Source organism: Semicossyphus pulcher, unplaced genomic scaffold, assembly GCF_022749685.1.
Source record: "Semicossyphus pulcher isolate SPU_LCO1_2020_fin unplaced genomic scaffold, fSemPul1.0.p SCAF_22, whole genome shotgun sequence".
NCBI classification, from domain to species: Eukaryota; Metazoa; Chordata; class Actinopteri; order Labriformes; family Labridae; genus Semicossyphus; species Semicossyphus pulcher.
Window position 1 is genome coordinate 4,778,859 of NW_027211696.1, and position 22,174 is coordinate 4,801,032.

The following is a 22,174-nucleotide window of genomic DNA, read 5'->3' on the forward strand; positions in this document are numbered from 1 at the left end:
GTGAGCAGGAGACATGGTCAAGAGAGCAGTGGGTGCAAAACCAGGTAAGCACTCAGTAACAACAGATAATCCAGTTGGGAGCAGGCCAAAGGTAAGTCCGGGCCAGGCAGAGGTTTGGGGAGCCAACAGGTAAGTGTTCACAGGATGCACGCACAGTGACGACTGTAGCGTCACAGTGAGAGTCTCTGAGCCACAGACAGATAAGATAAGAAAACAGGGAAACTCAAACAGCAGCGTCGTCGCAGATGAACTCTAAACAGCCAAAGGGGAGCAGCAGACAGAAACCAGCAACACTGAGGCAGAACTCGTGGTCAGAGGCAGGCTGAGTCGACAACGGGGAATCAGTCCAAAAAAGCGTGCTGGAAAGTCTTGCATGAGAAGATGATTTATCTGGCAGCAAGTCAGTGGGCATGATGAGTTTAAACCTGTGAATCTAAACAATTGGATTTACAAAACACAATTTCACTCTTACAATATCATTTCAAAACACTGTTAGTGAGGAATATATTTCCTGTGCTTGGCCACAGCTCAGAATTATGGATGTTTTTTCAAGTTAGCTCTGCAGACATTTGATCAGCACTTCTCTGAAGTTGTGGCTGTAGGATAAACTGAGCCAAATGCCAGGGCTTCAGAATGATGCCAAGAGTATCAGTGTCATGAGTTCTTATTGTTTAATTTTGTATTTAATATATTGTGTTCTTGTCTTGATTTAGTCTTGTTTAGTTATGTAATTCATTTGTGTTTCATTGTCTAGAGATTTTCTGTTTGAGTTCTGCTTTCACAGTCCTGAGTTTGGTTTTTAGTGTTTCCTGTTTTATTTTGTAGTTCTTGCCCTATGTATTTTTTGTCTTGTTTTACTTCCTGCCTTTGTGTGTTTTCCCGCCTGTTTGATTATGTGCCCTGCCCTTATTGTTTTCACCTGCTCCCTTGATGGTCTCACCTGTGTCCGATTAGTTTCACCTCCCCAGTGTATTTAGTCTTTGTCTTCCCTTGTCCCTGTGCTAGTTCGTTGTCATCGACCGTGCGTGAGTCTTTGTCGTCCATCCTGTGTCGTCCTTCTCTGGAGTTTTGTCGTTGGTCCATGTCCATGCATCTTGTCAGTACTCTCAGTCTTCCCTGGATTTTTTCACCTTCTGTATTATTTGGATGACTTATTGCCTGTTTTGTTTGGACCTTTTTACCATTGGATTTTGTTTGCCTGCCCCCTTTGGATTCCTCATAAGAGTAAGCCTTTTGTTTCGCCTTGTGCCTTTTTGTTTAAAATAAATTCTTATTTCAGTCTGCATCTGGGTCCTCAACCTTTTGTTTAAATTTGAAACCGTGACAATCAGTGATGAAACTCAAGATGAGACCAGGCTCTACTTGCTCATCAAGTGTGATCACTTCAGCTTCTCAACAGTCTATTGACTCTTTCTCTTCGGTTCCTTGTAGTAGAATGCCTCATTTCACAGTGCTGCAGTAACAGGTGATTGTGTCACTTGTGCAAAGACAGGCCTGGATCAGGGCTGATTCTGGTCTATTTTTATGGATAACCTTTAAGTCATTCTTTCCTGTATTCCTGTATTTTCTTCACCTCAGCCTGAAATTGTTCACCGTGCCTGCAGTGCTGCATTTTTTGTGTGTGTGTATATGTGTGTGTGTATATATATATATATATATATTATTGTTACGCCCCACCCTAAGGCGGCCCTATGGGACTAACAAATATCCACAATTGACCCAACAAACTCACAGGAAACACCTTAAAAAAGTCAAAACAAAGGGATTTATTAAAGACAACAATAACAACCGAATCATTAACTAAAGTCAACTAAAAAGCAACTAGAACACAGAATCCCAGTCTGACAGCAGCCCCCACTCCAGAAGCCTCTCTTGGTGTCAGTGCTGGTGTCTTAAATAGGCTACTGATTCAAGGCCAGGTGCACCTCATTTGCAATGAGGGTCACCTGCAGAGTTGAGAACAGAAGGGGAGAAGGGACAAACAGAACAGGGAACACATACAGCCGTAACAGTATACATATATATTTTTTTACAGTGGTGGACATGACCCAGTTTTATTGGGTGTACAATCCAGTGGGTCTCAGGAGGTTTTACTGGACACGGTTGTCCTCATCTTCACAATAGTAATTTGCATGCTGCTGGTCCTGAGTCAGGCAGGTTCAGCTCAGTTTACTAGAAAACCTCACCGGCTCCGGCGGTCAGGTCAGTAAGTGACAAATCAACGTACAACAACTGATCCAAACTTTACAGAAACTTTGTGTGGAGTTCTGGACACTCTGAGATGAAATTAAAATAAACATCATGGTCTGATTCTGGCTAAGGACTCAGATTGTAACAGGGTACTACCGTTTGCTTCTGTCAATATGCACTTTGTTTTACATTTGTCACCTGTGGACCTCCATGAGAAGGGTGCCTTTTTTTCGTCAGGTAATAATGCTTCCATAGAATAAACTGATTTAGATGTTGCTTACAGACCCAGCTACTCTCACTATTGACCATTTGTGTAATGTTTTCCACATTTATTTAGAAAGTCATCTCGCACAACCTAAGGAGGATTTCAGTGGAGAGGTTGACATGGACTGTTTTTGTGAGGCACTGTCAATGGAGAGGATTGGCCGAGGATTTGTCACAAGTAATGCAAATTGTGTGACAAACAGATTACCACATGAACATAGATATAAAGCAGGTCAATCAATATCTTACTTGATTTGAACTCTGAGATGTATTTACGTATTGTGTGTTTCTATATTTCCAAAGGTCACCAAAGCAATCTGTTTGCTGTTGCACCATCTTTTCACTTTTTGGCCCGGTGGATGGCAAAAACACACGCAGGTCAAACCACGTCCTGAACACGGAATTTGAAAAAGACCTGCTTCAGGTAAGCAAAATGTCACATAGGTGAATGTGACTATAACTTCTAAAGGTGGTACTATTGGACTATCTTAAATGGGATTTGATAATGGCTCTTTTAGAGGTTGTCCTTAACCAGTTTAATTTGTGTCTGTTTTTCCATCTCAGGTGGTTGGGCTGGGATTATGTGCCCGTGCAGCATTGTATATAGTATAAGTGTAACATTCGACCAGAAAGCCCACAGGACTTCACCGACCTTCTTGGAAACACATGCCAATTATTGTAATTTACAACTTTGCACATGGACTAGCGACACACATGAATCTCAGAGATCCAGAAAGGTTGCCCTTCAAACCCTTCGAAAGACGTTTAAGGGACCCAACTGAAGAAAACATAACACTAGCCAAAGATGCGGAGCTAACGGTGTCAATATCTTGGCTAAACTCAGAGAAACTGGTCCCAGACTGTGGTGGCCATCCAATAATAATTATGCAGAGCATTATGCTCTATATGACAGATTCCATGAGGATAACACAAAGGATGCCCAAGATGGCCTGCCGAAGCTTGTCCTGGTCCCGCAACTTGCCAGAAGAGACAACAGTCAAGTCCAGTAGCAGAAGAGCTGTTTGCAAGAATGAAAAAAAAAACAATTACTTCTTAAACATGTCTTTACCATCAACCCATCTGTTCCTCATGAGAAATATAATCCACAACCACAATGTTCATAAAAACAATGTCTGGGCAACGTTACCAGGGCTTTTGGAATAGAGGTAGCACTGAATAGCTATGGCCAGGCAGCGTTGGGTAACTTTTAAAAAAAGTTTTACCATGCAATTCTGCTAAAAACACAGCACATTATTTTTCATTTTATTTTATTGTTGATAAATGTGTTTATATTTTTAGGGACTCCTAACTCCTATCTTCAGAGACATCTACCACTGTTGAACCTGGTCCAAGGGACACTGATGTTCCCACTGGTGAGTATCAGTAATGTCTTTTACGGGGTGATTTACCTTTTTTAAACATGCAGCCGACTGCGGCCCTCAGCGTGACCCTGACGTATCTTTTGGCTACGTTCTGATAGCCTCCACTTACATGTTGTGGTTACATTCCTATTGTCTTAGGTCTCAGTGGTTGTCACGTCTATTTTTAAAAAAAATTTAAACTTTTTTGCACTTTTTTTGGATTGGTGATCTTTTCTCTGCTTTTGAATTGAAATGTTTCATCTGTTCATGTCTGTTTCCTTAAAGTCAACCCCACTAAGAAGATCTCTTCATCTGTAAAATATATTTAACAGAAACATGTGGCAGCCACTGTAGAGTTATGCACACCCATACCAAAGACATGTCACTTAATTAATGCTAAAATATCCTTTTATTAATGTTTGTATTTTTCTCTACAGAAATATTGCTCAGCAAATTGATCCCGGACTGAGAAGACTGGGAATGATATTGTGATAAATCATAAATGCATAGTTAACTTTACCAAAGAAATATAACAATTGCCCGTGCTTTGCACTTCATAGAGCAGTCATCATGTGATGAAATAGACATATATATATGTCATATATCTACTCTATCTACTAAGGTCTTAGTTTTTTGGGTAAGTGTATGCAGGCTTTTGTCAACATTGTAAATAAATGTGTTGTGACGGTTTTTGTATGCAACTCTTATTTTTTTAAATTATTTATTCTATAATGTGGTGCCAGCCAGGAAGTATCCAGGCAAAAGTAAATGTCGCACACTCAACTACACAAAGGACAGCGGTACTGATGCAACCTACAATATTAAAAATAAATAAAGTTTATTCCATAACACAAGACATTCAGTCCGCTCTGAAACATTGAATATGCTTCACAATTCTTTAATCCTTATTTTCCGCCTGCACTAATCCTGCTCACTTAACCAAAACAGTTTCAGTTCATAACAAAAACAGCTGCTGTATAAACAGTTCATTCACAAAAAACAGCGGACGTAATAACAGTCAATCAGAGCGGCCTTAATTCAGTTCATAAAAAAAAAACAACGGAGGTACCGACAGTCAATCAGAGCGGCCACTACTCAGTTAATTAAAAAAAAACACAGCGGATGCATCAACAGTCAGAGCGAGCAACCGTCAGTTCGTACACTCACCACCACACACAGTCAGTCAAGTCAGCCAGGCGGCGATCGCGGAGCTCTCCGGCCAGCGGCGGTGTTCACAGGAGTCCACCAAAGCTTGTGTCACTTTTCCCGAGGGGCTAAACTACCTCGACTTTCAGCTGTCTACCCGCACCTGCGGAGCTACTTCGCCGGCTAACTCTGCTGCTGCTGACTCTGGAAGGCGCTGTACATTTACGTTGTACCTGCCAGCGGCTGCAAGACCATAATAAGACAAGGGGAGGGCGAGCAAAATGAATGTGGGCGTTTCTCCTGCACTTCGGATCGTTACACCGTGTTTTCCATCTCCTCTGTTGCAGTACACCCTTTCCCATTGTTACAAGGGTGGGTTTTGAATTTCAGGAGGTTAGTGTAATTAAAAACATTTTAACAAAGAAGAAATTGTCTACTTCAAAAGTTGCTTATGTTGCAATATACTATTTAGCTTGAAGAGAATGGATTCATTATAGCCTAAAGATTCTCCCTGTAACATTTTTTTCAGATGGACATGCCTTTGATTCACAAGTGCTGGTGTCTTCTTCTAATGGAGCGCTGCAAAATAGAAGGGTATGACAACTGTCATGATTCAATGTTCACAAAAAGGTGAGGACCCTGATGCAGACTTGCATATATATATATATATATAATTTTTAATAAAACAAAAGTCCAACTGAACATCCAAGAAAAACAGGAGAAAACACAAGGAGCCGGGTAATCCAAAATAATACACAGGCAAACACCAGGATCAAAACAGAAGATGTACCTTGGGTTTAACAGACAAAGACAATGAACCAGCACAGAGACAAGGGAGCACAGAGACTAAATAAACTTAGGAGGTGAGGCTAATCAGACACAGGTGAGACAATCAAGGGCAGGTGAAAACAATCAGGGCAAGGCACACAATCAAACAAGCGGGAAACACACAAAGGCAGGAAGTGGACCAACACGGTATGTCATCACTGAGGATGTTCCAGTCCACATGCAGGCTGTCACTGACTGCACTGAGAAGGAAAAGAGAGGTGGACTTCATTGTACAGTCACAGGGAGCTCATAAGCATTTGGTGGTACTTTGCCAATGTATACATTTTGTCATCACTACAGACTACGTTGAAAATGATTCACACAACTCCTTTGTTAGGAATATCATCAACAGATGTACCATCAGGCGTACTATTTAACTGTGCAGCTCATGTGTATTTTCTTCTTTAATGTATGTATGGATTTAGTCTGTCAGTTGTTCATTCGCTGCTGCCACACAACACACTCAAAAATCCAATTACCAAAATATAAATGCCTTGATTTGCCTGTAGAGTGTACACAACGGGAAGCCATCAAAGTGGTTACATCAGAAGCCCTCTTCCCAGGTGCCTGTCTACCTCGACAGCGAGGAACAACAGGACGCCCTTTTTGCCTATCTCAAAGCAGAACTGCGTAGAACACCAACACATCTGAGCCTCACAGATGAAGTGCAGTTCATACTTGGTGTTCCCTTTCCAGAGGTATGAGGCTTTCTTGTGTGTGCTCCTGGTACTGCACTTTCTCTAGCAATGCCATAGCTACCATGGTGCTACTTGTGTAGGAACCTGAGAATAGTAGCTCTATGTTTTGTGTTAGTATAAGGGAATATTTGAGTACATTTTTTTAATGGACCTCCTTCTTTTTGTAGGATGGAATGTCTGTGCTGCAAAATGTGTCCTTGCAGGAGGCTGAGCAGGTCTTCCTCTCTGATCCGGTTTGCCAACAAAGGTAAGAGGACATTTTTTGCAATGTCATACAATGTTAATAAGCTATCTACCAATATAAGTTCAATTAAGAAGTAGTTATCCCAGCATTGATCATATTGTCTGTTTACTGTTTTAGTGAAGAGGAGGAATTATGCAGAGGCATTGATAGGCAACTAAGGTAGGAAGGGAAATAAAGAAAAAGGTAGTTATAGTGCCGTTACCTACTTCACAACTTGAATTTTGGATATTAATGGTTTCGGAAAAGTCAGACATCAATGACATGTTCTTTCTGTTCCTTCCTTTCGGTCTCTGCGTCTTTGTCTCTCTGCCTGTTTGTTGGGCCGACAGAGAAGAATGTTCATTGACCACCTGTCATGTTCAGTCTTTACAGTAGTTTGGTAGTAGTAGCCAATATAGTTTAACGTTTATTTTTTCTGTTCAGCATAATCAGCATCTTGATATGCCATACCTGTGAGGTGGATGGATTCTCTAGGCAAAGTAGAAGTGCTCACTAACACAGATTTAGACTAATTTGTGAACAATATTTGAGAGAAATAGGCCTTTTGTGTACGTAGAAAAAGTCTTTGATCTTTGAGTTCAGCTCATGAAAAATGGGAGCAAAAACAAAAGTTTTGCGTTTGTACTTTTGTAGAGTGCAGTTTGCCATATCATGCTAACGTTGTCATTCTAACATGCTAAACAAAGATCTCGTCAGGCGGAGCCTGAAAAGATACCTGTAAACCCAGAACAGATAAATTATTAAGTCTTTATCTATATATCTATTCACACCACAGGCTTTGTTGAGCCATGTTATCTGTGTCCTCTGAACCTGATGATCCCTCTGTTAACTATTCACAGTGGCCCCTGGACTTTCCAGGTCTCTTTAAATGGTTTCCCCGTCTCTGCTCCTTGCCCAGTCACGCCTTTCTTGCCTTTTTCCATTGGCTCAAACTGCCAAACTTTGGCTCTTTTTATTCTCCTTTGTAGGGGACCTTGTAGAGGTGCGCAATGTTAATTTGAAAGTTCCATAGGTTTTTATAATATATACTGTACCTCTACTGAGATGTATTGACTTAGTCCAAATGCCACTACTCTCCTGTGGAAGGTTTGTAAAAAACATTACTATCATGGCGCTCCTTCTTGTGAATAAAAACACTTTTAACTTCCAAATTATATTTGAGTAGATTCATAGGTACTGTAATTGGGAAAAGATAAATTGCACAGGAAATGGCACATTAACATGTAATAAGACTGAAGTAACTAATCTCTAATTGGGTTGCCCTTTTAGAAAGGGGAATGTGTCTGTGATCCTGTGGAACAAGACTGATTGTCTGAGAGGGTTAGAAGCTTTTCAGGGCTCTAGGGCACTTGACCCAGAACATTTTTAATAGCTGATAATGATAAAGGTACGGTGGCCGACAAGGGCAATCGTGCTGAAATGGCCCAAACAATTTCCATAAGAAGAAACAGGCTGAAAGTCGATAACTATGCAAATTCCTTCATTTCGGCTCTTTGCAGCATGTTTTCTCATCTGCAGCACGTTTCTGTCGTTTCAATTATTTTGGACTTTTATATGTGTTTCTGAATTTGCATCTTTTCTGAATTTGCAGCCTGTTTCTTCTAAGGAAACCGTTTGGGCCGTTGCAGCGCAATTGCCCTTGTTGGCCACTGTACAAAAGTATAAATGTTGCTTAATGTAGATGATGAGAAAGTTATTATGCTTACCTTTGACCGCTGTCTGTGTACTCGCATAACCCAGCCAGAGGAACAGCTCAACACTGACCAAGAGAAAAATACAACAGCTAGACCAATGAATCACACAGCAACATTATAGAGAAGTGTCACGGTTTTGATTTAAACAAAAAAGGTGAGGACCCAGATGCAGACTGAAATAATGGATTTAATAAACAAAAGGCAAAAATGCAAAAACAAAATCTAAAATCCAACAAAAGACAAAAAGGAAAATCAAAAGGCAGAGCAAAAAACTTACAACAAAACCAGGAACAGGTAATCCAAGAGACACGAGGGGTCAGGGGAAGCACAAAGAATATCCAGGGACATAGACTAACTCCAGAGAAGGACGACACAGGATAGACGACATAGACTCACGTACGATGGATCACAATGAACAGGCAACGAGACAAGGGAGCACAAAGACTAAATAAACTTAGGAGGTGAGGCTAATCAGACACAGGTGAGACAATCAAGGGAGCAGGTGAAAACAATAAGGGCAGGGCACATAATCCAACAGGCGGGAAAACACACAAAGGCAGGAAGTAAAACAAGACAAAACATACATAGGGCAAGAACTACAAAATAAAACAGGAAACACTAAAAACCAAACTCAGGGCTGTGATAGTAGAACTCATGCAGAAAATCTCAAGACAATAAAACACAAATGAATTACATAACTAAACAAGACTAAATCAAGACAAGAACACAATATATTAAATACAAAATTGAACAATGAAAACTCATGACAGGGAGACAAAGTGACATGGTTAAACAAGAAATAATAACTGAACACCAAAATACAAGAAAACCGGAACTAAACTAGAAACTCATGACAGAGAAGAGTCACTTTCAGTTTTAATTAGTCCAGCAGCCAATTTTAAAACAGAGATAGAAAAGGATGGACTTAACTAATACTGACATATGACTGAAGGAGTGAAGAGTTCAGACTTCGGGCTTTCACTTCACAGTTCATCTTTTGTTAATTCACTTTCATGATTTTCCCTGGGATGCTAAATGTCAAAAAGTTTGGAGAGTTTAGCGACTCATTCCTGGGATACCGCCCGCTACAGCTGCCCACACCAGTATTACCACGCTGTATACCTCCATTCAGTAGTTGACTGCCTTCCTCCAAGGTACCACCCAGCTCATCCTGCTGCTGTTGCTGCAGACAAAGCCCCTCCTCTTGGCCCAGTCGTGAGCATGGGGCATTGCCTCTGAGGCCTCCAAGGATATGTGCTAACTGCGGTACTTATATGCATAAGAAATGCAGTTAATGAGAAAAACCAGGATGGCCAGGCAGAATACTCCCAGCAGCACATGCATACGAATCTCTAGGTCGGTGAAGCCTCGTCTTGATGGTAAGAAGTCCTCATCAGTGCTGCGGCTACGAGGCAGCTCCGCCTGGTCTGGATATTCAGAGAATTCGCTTGGGACTCTTGCCCCAATGTCCACTGATTGACGGCCCCCATTAGGTCTCACTGAGACATGACCCCTAATGGTAGTGGCTCCACGGTTGATTATTCCAGTCTCCATATCAGAGATCGATCCACCATAATATGGAGGATCAGGACGTGTTCGCCGGTCTCCTGGCTGTCTGTATTGGTCCTCTGTTTGACCAAATCTTACCTGTATGTTTGCCATTCCAGTGGCTAAGATACTTTGTCGTTTTCCTTTCTGGCAAACCTCTGATTGGCTCATTTCAACACGCACAAGCAAGCCCTGACCTTCGCCTTTGGCAACAACAATGGGCCACTTCCACGCTGCACTGCCACCACCTTTTCATCCAAAGAGGTGGCTGACAGGGTAAAATGGGCCGGGCTGTAGTTGTCAAGTGGAGTCATAGATCCATCACTGAACTGGAGCCAAGCACTGATGAGGGACTCCTGAGAAAATACACATGCAAACAGCAATTGGTATCAGTACCAAAAATAATGCTGCTAATAATTCCGAAGAAGTAATTTCTAACTAATGCATGAGGAAGTCTTATTTAGAGTAGAAAGGCTCATAGAAACAATTATATATAAAATCATACTATTGCTCTGAAAGCCAAATATTCTTTACTCTCCAAGGGACGAGATAGTAGCCCTTTTCCATTTGATGTTATAATTACAGGAATAGCAGGACTATTCAGTGGCTGGATATGCAAATCAGAGACATAGCTTCACTATATCAAAAGGGAATTAATTTTAAAAGAAAAATTACTCCATAGACTCCATGGTAACAATGATACCGATGACCTACTTCTAAGCAAATTACAATGTACAGTAAGGGTCAGACACTTTCTCAATTAGTTTTTAAATGAGTTGTTATTAATACTGTGCTCAAGTCGTGAGCAAAACATAAAGTCAGTATTAAATTAGCTATTGACATGCATATATGCTGGCATTGTTAAAGGAAAGTCAACTTGCATTCAGAACTACAAAACAAATATTAAAACAAAAAACATTTCTTTCACAAAGATTATTTTTAAGTACACTGTGTCACGTCAGATATTAGCCCCTGGACTTAATGACAAAATATTTAGGACCACATATGAGACTTATCTTGTCTTGTGATCTTTAAAATGTATGATTAGGGGTTAAGTATATATGTAGGCAGTTGAACGACTGGTTAGGGGAATAACACAGTTGGGGTTTGATAAATACTTCAAGGCTAGAAAATCATCTTGACTTTTGGTTAAAATTTAGAAGTTTGGGAACATTCGTCTACATGGTTATGTAGCAAGGACTGGGTAAGAGGAAATCTCTACCTCAGGATGAGTTAGGTGTTTGACCACAATCCCTTCCCACAGAATGTTGATTATTAGTGTTATTTGTAATGCATGTGAACTTTGCCACAAGGTGAGATAGCATGCTGGACTTGGTATACACAAACATCCAGAAGGCATACAAAACATAGAGAAATTAATGGAGGATGCCACTGTGGTAAAGTTTATTTCAACACATGCCAACCACAAGCCATGGGCTGATGTCTGCGCTCTTCTGAGAGCATGAGATGCCGCCAAGGGCTCAGCCTTCTCGGCGCAGCCTTCTCCAGACCATCAGAGAAGCAAAATGCGCAGAAAGCACAGAGGATTCAAAACTGCTTCTATGATACTAGAGACATGAGACGCATGTGGCAGGGCATCCAGGCCCTAACAGCCTATAAAGTCACATCACAGGCCAATGACAGTGACACCCACCTCCCTGACATGCTTACTGACTTCTGTGCATGGTTTTAAGCTTAGCCTCAACATCTCCCTCTGTAATTGGATCTGAGACCTCCTGACAAAGAGACTACAGTCAGTGCAGAACAACATCAGGCACCATCACACTGAGCATGGGCAACCCCCAAGGCTGCATGATCAGCTCACTACTGTTCACTAGGGCTGGGTATCAATAAGGATTTCTCAATTCCATTCGATTTTTGGTAGGGGTATTTCAGTTACAATACCAATGCACCTCTAACCTGGTGCATTATTAATTTTTTTAATGTCAAAGAATTGACCCCAAAGAAGCGACATCGTGTACTTTTTATTTAACATGACAAACACACAGCAGTCAACACAATATTAACAATGTTATCAATTAGACAGCTTATGAACTTTTTCCCCCAGTTTCAGATCTTTAGTCTGTACATCTGGCTCATGGCTCTGATTAAACGAACTGGGCTTCAGCTTGCGCGAGATTTGGCCACGAGATCTCATAGCGTGAAGAACAAAACCACACGAGACTAAGATATATGGGGAAAGGCATATTGTATAACAACATGCAACACACAACACACTCGCAGCCAAAGCCGATGCCAACAGAGAGTAACATATACATCAGTGCAACACTAACTTACATATTCATGGACGCACACACGATAAAAAAAGAGTCTGTCGGCAATCACTGATGTCTCCGTAGTAGGTGCAGTAAACAAGTCCGGGCATGTCTCCCTCCCTGCCGTGTTTCGGGGGATGTGCTGAGTCGTGCTGCATTCTGGAGCGCTCAGAAATGTGAGCAATCAGACACGTTCCTACACATATTTTTAAAGATCGATCTCGGGATTTATTAATTGATATTGGGTCATTAAAATGAGAATTGATTAGAATCTGACTGTTCTGCCAAGTCTGATTCCAACCTCACGATTGTTCACTGATGACACAATGGTAGTTGGCCTCATCGGTAACAATGATGAAACATTGTACAGAGAGAAAGTGGAGCGATGGGTGAGATGGTGCATTCACAACAACTTGTCTCTTCATGTGGAGAAAACAAAAGAGATGGATGTGAACTTAAGGAGGATGGCAGCCGACCACCCTCAACTGCTCATCAGTGGCTCCACAGTAGAGATGGTCAGGAGCACCAAGTTTCTTGACATGCACCTCTCTGATGACCTCACCTGGTTTCTAATTACCACCTTTGAAGTCAAGAAGGCCCAACATCACCACTTCCTGCAGAGGCTAAAGATAACCAGCCTTCCAACATCCACCCTCACCACCTTCTGAAGAGGCACTGTGGAGAGTATCCTGGCCAGCTGCATCACTGTGTGGTCACATTTTGAGCAGTTATGGAATATAAACATTATGACTATAAATTCAGTACGCATTCACAGATCAAACTTCTTTCAAATAATATTCCAGAGTGGGAGAGACCACTGAATCTGATTCGTATTAAGAACTCTGCATCGAGAAATATAAATAACTTCATGCAAAGATCAAATCTACACCCTACTATTACATTCTCCACCCCCAGAGTTGCTAGAGGCAGAAGCATGTAAATACTTGTGATACTCTTATTAGATGAGAATCCCTCCCATCCGCTCCAATTAGGGCTCCAGTCTCTCCTCCAGCCGCCCCCACATGGTTGCATTTACCAACCATAATGAACTGTCAGCACCTATCACTGCCTTATTTGCACGGCCCCTTTACCCTATTTTCTTCTTTCATTTGTTTTTGCTTCCCACACAGTGAAACTGATGTCAGAAGTGTACAAATTGAAAATATGACTTCATCCTGAGATGAGATCTAATTAAACTTTTCTGGGATGATTGAGGCAGGTCTTTGAGCTCTCAAGTTTACATAATCCTTTCCAAAATGTCAATATCTGTTCATTTTTTATCCTCTAGGTTTTGACATTCTGACAACACAGCTCATGAAGGATGTGCTCATTGGCAACCAACTCTCATCTCAGATTTTGGAGCCCCAAACCACCAGTAGCAGAGTATTGTTGAAATTGGTCTTCTTTTACAAACTGCAAAGGCACCAAACTATTTATCATTAAAATAAAGGAAAGGTATCATTGTTGTTTATTGTCTATAATTTAACTACATAACTGAAAATCTTTGTTTGCTTGGAAAATAGAATGATAGTTATTGTTTGAAATACAGTTAGTCACACTGCCTTTAGAGCCATTCACCATTCATAGCACAACATCTGCACAGATAAGTAAGATGTAAATGTACCAGATGATAACTGTGAAGTTCTATGACTTATTACAAATGGCACATATATTAACTTTTCCCCCTCTTCATTAAAATCAAACTTATCACTAAACCAATCACACTTTTCAGTCACTTCTTTTTTTCCCTTCAGTACTTAAAAATATCCCGACCAGCAGTGAAGCAGCGCTCGATTTCACACACACAATATCACTGCGGTGTGCACACAGCTATTGAATGGATAAATGAAGAGAGGGAGATCATGAATCCAGCCGACTGCTTCAACAAGGTGTTGTTCCGTGTTGTACAATCTTGTAAATGCCCGATTGGCATTTCCTTCTCAGAACCTGGTTGTAGGATTAGATAAATAAGACAGAGTGTGTGTGAGTGTGTGTTTATCTGTGTGTAAGTGGCAGAGTAGGCTGAGCATGATGGGCTATCTGTCTTTGCTCTGTAGGGATCGCTTGTTTCCCATCACATTCTTTGTCTTTCCCCTTGTTTTACTGTCTGAGCACGCGAGCTACTTATTTAGGCTACATTGTTGTTTTCTTTGTGGCCACATGGGGGCAGCACAACTCTACAAGAGCCTAAAAACACATTCACATTTATTTTTAGCTTATGAATTTCCTTTTTCATGCATGTAGCAGACACATGGCAAAATGGGCTGCACAAAGAAAATCTAAATTAATGAATTCAATATTCAGGCATGTTTGTTTCCACCAGCTCCTGTGTTTTATCTCCTGGATGCTCCTCTACATTATCAGCTTGTTTATTGTCTGTCTGCTGTCTGGTGCTGGACAGATAGTGAACATGGGGGTGTATCAATACATTTGTCACCTGTCCACCTGCCAGTCACTACCCAGCAGGAAGTTCTGCTGGCCCAGCCCGTCCTCCTCCGCGGCTCCTCTAACTTCTCCAGTATCCACCACAAAGTGTGTGAGGACGCGCAGGGTGGTGCTCTGATACTGGGCCTCTCCTCAGCTGCATCTTCTTGTCAACAGTGACCCGCTCATACCTGCAGGAATGTAAAAGATGAGCAGTGGGAGTAAAGCATGGATCACTTACTCGGAAGTGAGAGAAGTTTAGAGGTAGATATTGTAAGATAGGCTTGGGCGGTATCCATCTTTTCATACCTTAATACCTTCTTGCCATAAAACCGGGGTATACGGTATATGACGGTATTTGAAAAAAAATAGCTGCATGGAGGGGGAAGTCACAGTCACACATGTATGACATGGTTGTGCAATTACTTATGAATTATAAGACTTGCAGATCTCATGGAAGCACACACACACTATCTTTTCTTTTTTATCCTAGAGTATCCCAATACGCCTTTGTAGTCATTTTCTTTTCCATCAATAAAAGGACACTTGCAACTTCTGTGTTTCAAATAACTTTATTGCAGAATTTTGCTCAAATGGAAATGTTTGAATTTTGGACATTTTTGAACACTGAATGGAGAACGAATAGAACAAAACAAATGGAAAGGACACACTGTTACATGCACACAGTTCAGTTAAAGGTGTGCTTAAATAGAAGTAGTGAATTGCTTAACTAGGTATATGCTGGCAAATTAATAAGAAAAAGCAATGGCACATTCTAATCTAGGATTTTGCCAAGAAGCTATGAATTGACTATGAATTGCGATGCTGCGTCCGTACACATCTCACATTTTTGGCTGCCCTTTCTGTACTTTGTTGATTCAGCAACATAATGAGCTATGGTTGGTTGACATAGGCTTGTGGGTTTGGTGGCTTCGGCTGAATCGCGTCATGACGATGACTTCCCTTTTGCAGCTGCTAATTGATGGTCACGTCCAATCCCCATGCACTTTGAGGTGCGCATGGGGATTGCACGTGTCACCCTCTTTAGCAACAATTTTCCGGAGGCACATAGTACACACTGCTTCCTCAGTGTTTGCTTGGCTCACCATTGTCATCATGTCTGAATCCAAAAAACTGTTTTTTTTACTAGTTAATCCTCCCTTTGGGTCGCCATCTTGCTCGTCTTGCCGTTTCCCGTTCTTCCAGCGGCAGCCTGGCCTCTGCTGGTGCACGCTGTGCATTACCATACATCACCTCTACATAAAATCTGCATCAGTTTCAAAAATGAGCATCTGGATTTTTGACGATATTTCTAAATACCGCGGTAATATCGTAATAGTGCCCTAGCCTGTAGAAAGATACTTTGAAGGTTATAACAAGTATAAATCTATTTTTTCTTCCATTACAATCTTATATAATTCATTCTTTTCTTTATTACCATGAATGCCCACAAAGTCCAAACCCTCTGATGTATTTACTGCAGTCAAAGCCTCTACTGTCTGTTGTGCTGCAGGTTTCCCCGACCTCCTGAAAGTCACAGACTCACAGTGTTTTCTAAATCCATTAAAAACAGCTTGCAGAGACAAACTGCTGCCTTGCTTTCTTTCTCATTTTCTTTAAAGGGCAACTGATATTTTGCTGTATGTCTGCCATTTATCTGGCCCGCGGCACATACTCTGCAGATACAGCCATCTCAGGAGATATGTTTTGTAGCAAATGAATATTTGCAAACCCACTAGTTTTGTGACACATTTGTTCTATTTGTTCTCTCCTATTTAAGTTCATATGGCCCTTTATCACTTTAAAGACCCACATTAGACTGGAGTTGGTAGAAAAGGAAGGAGGGAGAAAACAACCTTTTATTATTGAATATTGGAAAAATCCTGCAAAGAATTAAACCAAGTACTTTTTCTTTGCGTATGTTTAAGTTCCAATTCTTTTTAAAAATACTTTAAATGCTTGTAGACACAAACTGCTTCCTCTGCCACTATAATACATCATATCTATCAACAACATGTTGTGTTGTTGGCCTCCAGGCTGAGCTGTGGGAGCTGCAGTGATGGTAAATGTGGCCTTGGGACACGGAGTCGCTCCTTGGAGTCGACCGTGCTGATGATGGAGAGAAACATTGATACGGCTATTAGGCGTATACGTCACTCTGATCCATCCGCCCTTCACCTTCCATCACTCTCTATTACTGGTTATGGGTCTCTCCTGTTTTCCTGTGCGTTGTCATGGTGACATCTCTGGCTGACTCTCACTCTATATTTCTCACATAAACTTTTAACTGACTTTCCTGTAATCTATTTTTTAACTTCCTCTGCTTTTCTCTCTCTCACCTTTATTCCCTTTCACTTTCCAGCTCTGCCTGTGTCCCTCTCTAACAGTCAGGAGGCCGGGGGGAGAGACGGTGACAGTTTCCATTAGGTTTAATGAGGCATGGCCGGTCAGGCAGAAAAACGGGCTGACAGGTTAACATGCTGTGGCCCAATGGCACCATCCCCTCCCCTTCCCTTCTTCCACATCAGTGAAGGGACGGCAGTCTGAACCAAGGTGACGTTTGTGGCTGGTACCAGAAACATGAGGTCAGGTCATGTTTGGAGCAGTGAGTGACAGGTCAGCCACGGTGTCGGAGTGTAATGAGGTGGCCTTCACGCTTATGTGAATGAGAGTAGTCGAAGTTGGAGCACATTATTGACAAACCTATACCAAGTTTTTTTCTTACAATTATGCACATAAACCTCACATACTGTGTATTCTTTATGCAGAGATGCACTTGAAAGATATGACGGATTACTTTTTGTTTCACGCCGTCTTGTACGACTCATGCGTTCATTGTGCTCTGTGTAACTTCTGAGCCTCAGAGACTTTTGTCTACGCTCTGTACTGCTTAAAATTACCATTTCTTATTCAGCATAAGAACCTTTTGGGAGAACAGTCAAATGAATTATGAGTATCTCATTGTACCTGCTCTGCAGCTGCACATGCTTTTTATGTTTGAATCAACACTACAAAGAACATTTATTGTAGCCTCCTTTTGTTTTACCAAGTGAACACTGATCAGGAAAGTCATGCAGGGATTGTTAAATAACCCTCAGGTTAATGACTGAAATCTGGCCGAGCTCGGGGTCGGCTACGTCGATAAGTAAGGGCAGGCGAGGCAGCTGGGCTCTTAGAAAACTGTAGGTGAAGTTGAGCATCACTCAGCTCTTTCCTCTCGTCTCCTTCCCATTGACGTACACGTAGTCACATCGCTCCGACACCTGGAGAGAGAGAGAGACAAAAAATGACAGAGGCAGCAGGATGAGAGGCGAGACAAAGTGATACAGGAAGGAAAAACTCGGTCAATATGAGACTAAGAGGGTGGTCAGACTTGGCATTGCTTCAGTAGAACTCAAAGTGTCATGTGGGTTCATGATCATTTGTGTGTAAGTTGTGTGACTTTGGTCCAACTCAGCAGATGGAGCAGAGAACAGACACAAAAGAAACTGGCTCAAACTGAATGCAGAGTGGCTGGATGAAGTACAGCTCCAATCAGTTACAGAGGTTTCTCACATGCATCTCCAGATTAAACTAAATAAAGTGTCTTTAAATTGAAAGCATCATAATCATCTCATCAAATATTTTCTTCCCTTTGAGGACCAAAGAACAATCTGTCATTAAGTTTTGTTTGCAATCACATTTAAATCCATTTAAATCTCAAACACCATCATAAACTTGATTGTCACAAGTAGTCATTTGAGCACACGTCCTCAGTACTGACAGCTGCTTCTTTAAAACAAAGCAGCCACAAGAAGACTGTCATCTGTCTCCACGTCTTTGCATAGAACTTGGCAGCTTTCCTCCCAAATGATGTCAGACCAGCTCCTCTCTCTGAGGAACTAAACTGACAGCTCGGCGTGTCACTCCTCTCCTCCTCCTCCTCCCTTTTTACTTCCTGTTTCTCCCCCTCTCCTCACTCATTCACCTCCAGTCTAATGCATTATTGGCCTTTTTCACAGCGGACAGTTTTACATCCAACAGGAGGAGAAGCACAGGTGTTATAGTCGCATTAATGATGGCTTTGTTCCCTGTAGCTGCTTCAGTGTCATGGTCCTGGTCGTGTGCATGCTGACTGCCTATCATGGCGTTCTCAGACACCTGAATAGAACAGAACCATTGTTAGAGTCATTAACAAACACTGATCGATGGGTGATGGTGGCCTGATGGCGGCCCACTTTGATCCTTTGGGTGCTCGGTATGATAGATTAGCTTGGTCAAGAATATTTCTGTTTAATAAATACATGTTGTGCCACTGAAGAAGACCACCAGTCTTACTGCATCAACCTGTAATGCAATCAGTTAGGGCTGATAATAACTCCCAATTATTTCCATTTGTATCTGATTTTTTTATTTCTGTATTCGACCATAAAGACGTGATCTCTTTACAGACAGGGCCAGTGTCCAAACATTATTTTGTTGATTGTTGGGTCTGTAAAATATTTTTCTGACCATAAAGGGTTGTTGGCTAAGCACAAGATATACAAAATGTAGTTTTGAAGTAACCATGGTAACCAAACAGTGAGGGAAGATGGAGGTCCCTCCACATCTAAAAGGGTTTTATTTTGAGTTTCCTTTGGAAAATAGGGCGGAAGGAGGAGGGGTACCGCTTACTGTTCCCAAACCAGAGGGGGAGGTCAGCGTCACAATGAGTGGTACTGCTTCAGTGGATAATTAAACCCTTTGAGAGATCTGCCTCTTCTCTTTGCTCTGATATGCATGTTCATAACACGAAAACACACAACAGCTGCTCAACACACACACCCTCACACTCACACACACACACACACACACACACACACACACACACACACACACACACACACTTTTATAATTCTCCCACACATACTGACAATTAACCACAAATTGTTTATTTTAATCACTTCTCTCACTTCATTTTTTCCATGCTTCTTTCACAATATAAAATGAGGACATGTTGAAGGGCGGATATTTAATCTAATGTTGCCACGGTGACAATCTCAATCCCTACCTACCATCCTTACCTGGATTATACTTCAGGTTAAAGATTTTTTGGGTTAACCACAAATTGTGTGTAAAGTTTCCCAAAGCATTCAATAAGGTTTCAGCTTAATGACCACAGCTTTCAGAGAGCCAATGAAAATCACCTCACAGAAAGTTGGAGCTCGTTTAGGATTGGAAATCAATCACAGTGAAACACTTGTCCCCTTTATGGTTTGTCAAAGTGACTTTATTGGCAGGTAGTAATGAAGGTGACCAAATCCATCCTTTACATAACAAACTGTATATGTAAAGCAATAACTTTATTTGAACATTATCTGGAGGCAGCTGAAAGAAGCTGAGAAAGTTACAGTTGCTTTGGCATCATTTACACTTTAAGTAGCACAGAGGACAACTTCAGGGGAACATACTTTTTTCAATCAGCATGTTCAATGACGACAGCATCTCCTCGGATGAGCGCTCATTTCTGCCATTTTTCTTTCTTTTTCTTTTTTCATTTTTGAGGTATCGATTTGTGACCTGAGGAGAGTTTTCATTTCCTGGCGAACCATTTAACAAAAAATGAGTCATGCTCCATCTTGCTGCAGGAAATTTAGCACCTGCTTTCAAGAGTAATGATCGCAAACCACCTCTACACCGCATCTACCATTTGTTCATTGTCTTCATCCGCCCACGCAGCACTAAAAAGCTGACCATGAAGCAGACTACAATAAAGACCAGTTGTAAAAAGCTGAAATAAAAAGCAGATGCCTTAGAGACATCCTACTAACCTTGAGAAGCTGTTCATCTGTTGACTTGCACTCCACCGACTCAGTTACATCAGAGACTGCTCCGTCTGTTCCAACAGTCACGACCTTTACTGGCACAGTGACTGTTCGCCCAGTGAGGACGGCGTGTTGAGGATCTCTGTGTCCTGAAGAGAAAACAGAAAGAAACCATCAATATAAGCTCCAATAACACAATGACTGTTAAACAAACACATAGAAAATGAGCAATTCACACATGTTTGAGGTTGATAACCACAATGACCCAAACTCTAGTGAACTTGGGAAATCCATCAATACACTAAACTGCCTTGCATTCTTCTTGTCTTGGTCCACAACCAGCAGGACAGGAAAGGTGCCAGTATGTTTGACATCACAACTCTTCTCGGATCAACTCAGGTATTGCATGTAAGGGTTAACAGACTCAGCAACCAAGGTTATAGAATGGGACCCGATCCAGACCCAAATGACCCAAATAAATCCTGGAACACGACCGATACAATCATGAGGAGGATCTTGGGTCCGAGGAACCGGGTTGCCCGTGAAGACCTCTACCCACCTTCTCTACCGATGGAGGTGACAAAATACATTTATGATGTAAGTGTTGGTATGACCCATCCATTGACACTGACTGCTAACCTAAACTTATAGAGAACATTCTTGTACCACTTGACTCTCTCCTTCTGGTGTTAAACCATAAACTACAGTCACACTGTAGCCCGGGGGTCTCAAACTCAAGGCCAGCGGAACAATTATATCAGGCCTGCGAGATAATATCATATGTCTATCATGACTGGCCCGCCGGCATACAGCACGCACACTGCTGATACTACAAATCCCAGAATGCACTGCAACAGCGTGCGCACCAATCAAGACCTGTGAGCACCGGCTGTGTGAGTTGACGTGTTTCTGTGCGACGTAACGAAGCATCTCACTCAGCTAAACCTCGAGCTTCGGCGACGGGACCGTGTCATCACAGACATGTATGATGCAGTGAGAGTTTAACGAGCCGAGCTGTGACTCAGATGCAGCGAGGAAACTTGGGTCACTTTTCATGTTGGCAGACAAACCAGCTCTCCACCGCTGTGTTCCCAACTGCGTTTTGCTGATAAACTGAGCGGACCTGCAGAGTTCACACGACTATTTGTCGACTTTGGAGCTCAGAAATTTAAATTTGAACGGCTCAGTAATCTGTTTGTAGTTGACGTGGAAAGCACCTGTAAACATGATGCCCCAAGCTCCGCCTACAAGCTGCTCGAATGCTCTGCATGTTTGGAAGCACATACCTGTGTAAGCGACTGATGCACACCTTCACTCCATCCTTAGAGCATCCACAGCTCAGAACCTGACCACAAACATGAAGAAAAGATGCCAAGCGTCTGGCTGGGGCAAGTGGGCATGAGACCTTACAAACGAATGAATGATGCTGATGTGTCTTTTATTTTAAATTTGATCTAATTTCTTCTTTTTAATACCTTTGTTTTTTCTGAACTTTATAGGACATCTTGGTTAATTTAAATCTGTTCTAAAAATGTTGACCCCGCTCGGCCCTCGTCTTCTCTGACTGAGTTTGAGACCCCTGCTGGAGCCATTTTCCTGTGACATCACGCTCAGGGTGGGGAGCTCAGCTGGTGGAGTTCCCCTTTAATGAAGGTTTACGTAGGCCTTCTCAAGTAACAAAAAAATGCTTTGACAATAATACTTTATGTTCATGAGTT

The 22,174-nt window shown here is 41.7% G+C and overlaps 1 pseudogene; it reads right to left on the reverse strand.

Moving 5' to 3' along the window:
- Positions 1-9,425: 9,425 nt before the first annotated feature.
- LOC138602370 (transmembrane protein 132C-like) overlaps positions 9,426-22,174 on the reverse strand; it is a 99,945-nt pseudogene continuing 87,196 nt past the window's right edge.